Source organism: Danaus plexippus (assembly GCF_018135715.1).
Source record: "Danaus plexippus chromosome 3 unlocalized genomic scaffold, MEX_DaPlex mxdp_30, whole genome shotgun sequence".
In the NCBI taxonomy this organism is placed as follows: domain Eukaryota; kingdom Metazoa; phylum Arthropoda; class Insecta; order Lepidoptera; family Nymphalidae; genus Danaus; species Danaus plexippus.
In genome coordinates this window covers 2107664-2111548 of record NW_026869845.1, presented here as the reverse complement: position 1 = coordinate 2111548, position 3885 = coordinate 2107664, and the positions used below count along the sequence as shown (strand labels likewise).

Below are 3885 nucleotides of genomic sequence, written 5' to 3'. Positions count from 1 at the left end.
AAATAGAATTATGTAATCTTTTGGAGACGTTATGTTTTTTCCGAATTCTGATAAAACATTGGGAACCATTCGTATCAAAATGTTGCTAGTGTTTTATTATCAATTTTTTATAGTATATACTATATTATTTAATTTAATTAATAATGTTTTTAATTTAATCAATAATGTCTATTGCTAGGGGCGTAGCTAACGAAAACTCGCCATCGTAATTCGGAAAATAATATCAAAAATCTCGTTTTGACTCTTAGCCCGTAGGTATGGTTAATTTCACAGAACAAAATAAAAATATTACACACATATGAATAATAAATAAATGCGTATAGCTAATATTATTAATTATTGACTGAGGCGCTAAATTTGCCTCGCTGAGAGATCCGGGGTGCACCAACATAGCGGCCGATGGCTTTCGCAGTGGTAAAACCACTGAGTAGTGAGTAGGGATCTGCCCAGGTCGAGTCTCACATGGCCCCACCAAGGCCGGTGAGACGGCTCGTAAAAAGAGTTTCCCTGCGTCATCAAAAAAAAAAGCGCTAAATTTGCCTGGCTGGGAGTTTGATGTTATAATTTTAATAAAACTAATTATTTTATACTCTTTGTCTTCGGCAGAGTACGAAAGAAGGGCTCCCACTATATTTTGATACAGAGCCAATAAATTTTGATAATCGGTCTATCACAGCCAAGATAAGCCGTAACTATCACTTAGTTTACCAACTTACTATATAAAAATTGTTAATGTCAATAAAAGAAATGCGATTGGAAATATTGATTCCACATTAAATTAATTACAATACGCAGATAAGTTTCTCTGCTGACATAAAATATATTTTAATATTTAGATACTACTACTTACTACTGACTTATTATTATACAAGAGAGACAGTTATGTTTCATTTACTGCTTATTTAATATTCGCTCACATCTTATGCTACGGCTATTACTCCAATCATAACGCTCTATAAACTGTGGCTCAATTTACGCAATAAAGTATGTAATCTCTGTTATTGCCGTTATTGTCACAAGTTATATACCTATGTTGTATCATTACAAAGTGTAAAATGTAATAGTTTCTATTAATGTATGCAGCATGAAGTTAACAAACCGTAGTTATCGTAAATATTAAAGCTCAGAAATCAAATCTCCAATACACATATGAACAGTTTTGGGATACAGAAAAGAGACAAATTTTGCTGTATGTGGCCTGGATTTCGTATCTTTAATTTCCAACAGAATAAGCATGAAATAGACACTAGAAATGGAAACCAAAATTCTGTTTTAAAACTGGACATAGCTTTTAACAGGCTTTTAAAATATTTTATTTCAACACCACGTAAATTATTTTCTGGGATCAAAATCTGTTTTCAAAGTATTTATTGAATTAATATTTTACAATACGTAATAAATATGTATAATCAAATATAAAGAACTTAAAAAGTACGGCACTTTATATTTTGTTTAAATAAAACGTAAGATTTTATTCTTTTGCAACTAGATATATATACAAATGCTTGTCAAAAAGTAAAAAGCCGTTAATAAATTTAATAACTTTTGTGATGGGAATTATTATATCCGATAATAAAACACAATGTTGTCTCGAATTATTCTATATATTTATTTAAGTAAGATTTAAATATAAAACCCTAGACGGACACTGTTTTATAAGTAAATGAAAAAAAAATTAAAAGAAACCTATTTTTATCACTAACAACACTTTACAGTCTACAGGAAAGCTTTTATCGGAGTTGTACATAAGTTTTTAATGTCCATCATAAAAATCTTTTATCAATCCAATTTATAGCCTCTTAAAATATTTACTTTAATAACTTACTCAATATATAAGTAATAGTGCACTTTTTATCGTATTTTCAGTTAGGTTAAATAGAGAATATCCATAAAAATATGTTATGTTAATTTAATATAATTACCAACTTTTGGCGGTAATCTATGCCATTATTACGACAGCGATTATTGACAACACGTCATTATGAAGTCGATTTTTTAGCAATCCATTACGATAATTTTCCAGTCAGTGCGAATGAAGGCATAGCATAAAAAAAACAGTAGTTAATGTCAAAAAAATAACAATTTAATAAATATAACAAGAATATTACAGATTTATATGTCAGAATAAACGACTTACATTAGACGAGGAACAAGGTTACAACCGTTGGTGTTAAAATAATTCTACACAGTATTTACCTGCAGTTATTGAAGAACAGGTATATTATATCCAATGCATAATTAAAGATTGTTCAATTCAAGCAACGTAAACCGAAATATTATCGTGAAATAACATATACCTAAATATAGTATTTTTTAAAGATAACCTACCCTTCATATAAATATGGGGTTAAGAATGTATAAAATAAGATAATATTTGTTATAACTTTACCTGGAAGGTTTAAAATGCATGCCAAATAATTTACCACCAAACAGATTTTTTATTATCAATAACGGTACAGTTATAAGGTTTATCTAATTAAGACAACTTGGTCAATAATTATGGTTCATCCAGACATGATGTATTGTATTTAGTTTAATTTTAATTACATGCATATCATATTACACAATAACACGAGTATATTCTATATAAGATAAATTATTTAAATACTTTTATAGATGCTATGTTAAAACACATATGAAGTTAGTCTATTGTTAGTATAAGTCTAGTGTCTCTTATTATGTTGTCTTCACAAATTTACTTTATACTTTCAAAATATTTTTCCTATATGGGCTGATTCGGTGAACTTTCAAAAGGTCAGAGGGATTCTCATCATCATCATTTTCAACCCCAAACTGTTTCTGTAATACTTTTTCTTTAATTTCAGAAAAATCATCTTCTTTTAAGGACGAAAAGTTGTCATTGGTACTATGCATTGATAACTCCTCTTTAGACGAAGATGGTTCTAGTTCTCTACCATCTTTCATATTTTCTTGAAGCTGAATAAATGTTTCCAATGATTTCAGCCAAGCAACTTTTTTACGGACAGCAGCAATACGCTGTGAATTAACTTCTAACCTATGTATTCTCTGTTCTTCTGTTTCTAGTGAGCGGACTTTTTTAATTCTTCTAGCTTGTCTTGTTTGTCTTGAAAGATCCGATTTTCGCTTTCTCATAATGATCTTTTCTATGAAACAAATAAAAATATTTTGTTTTTCAAGCAAAACTTAACTAACATTACAAGAAAATATATCAACATAATTGCAGTAACAGAGGTTTTAGAGAAGTAATTCTTAACTTGTAAATTGGGTTTTAAAAAAATAATTAAAATGCTGTTACACCATAAGTATAGCTGGTAGTGCCTAAGGATTTATAGAAATTTAAGTTGAAAGATGACGATTATTTTTAATAATATTTACCAAACGATGCGACTGGAACCTTTCTTTACCCGGTTTTGTAGTTTTCTGTTTTAGTTCTTCCACTTGAGATTTTCTTCTACGCTTTGACTTGAACAGTCCCACAAAAATCAATAGCCTTCAAGATTGGCCCACTTTTATGTTTTATTTTATATTTAAGTATTTTGTGTATTTAAAACAATATTTCACAAAAAAGGGACTAAAACCAACAGTTCTTTTGGCCTAGCTTAAAAATCTATTGTTAATAAAATCATTTATTCCTCCGTATTGGCTTCTTAATATTAAATAGTTAAAAAAATTATAGATTTTTAAACATAGACATTTATTACGAGATTTTATTTACATTATTAACGTTAATTGTCAATTGCCTGAAATTTGTTCTTTTTATTTGTTTATATTATTCAGCAGTGAGTAGTGACAGTTAAGACTTAAGTCGTGAGTGTTGACAGTTAGAAAATAGGTATTATACAACAAACGCTTTCACCATAAATGTTAGGATTATTGATAAAAATGAACAAAATGGAAAATTAA

General features: G+C 28.8%; 1 long non-coding RNA gene across 1 annotated transcript; it reads right to left on the bottom strand.

Moving 5' to 3' along the window:
- Positions 1–1585: 1585 nt before the first annotated feature.
- Positions 1586–3878, bottom strand: LOC116768592 (uncharacterized). Its single transcript, XR_004353380.2, has 2 exons — positions 3358–3878; positions 1586–3125 (listed from the first exon to the last, which is right to left on the bottom strand). It is a non-coding gene; the product is annotated as an uncharacterized LOC116768592 (long non-coding RNA).
- Between the last annotated feature and the right edge of the window lie 7 nt (positions 3879–3885).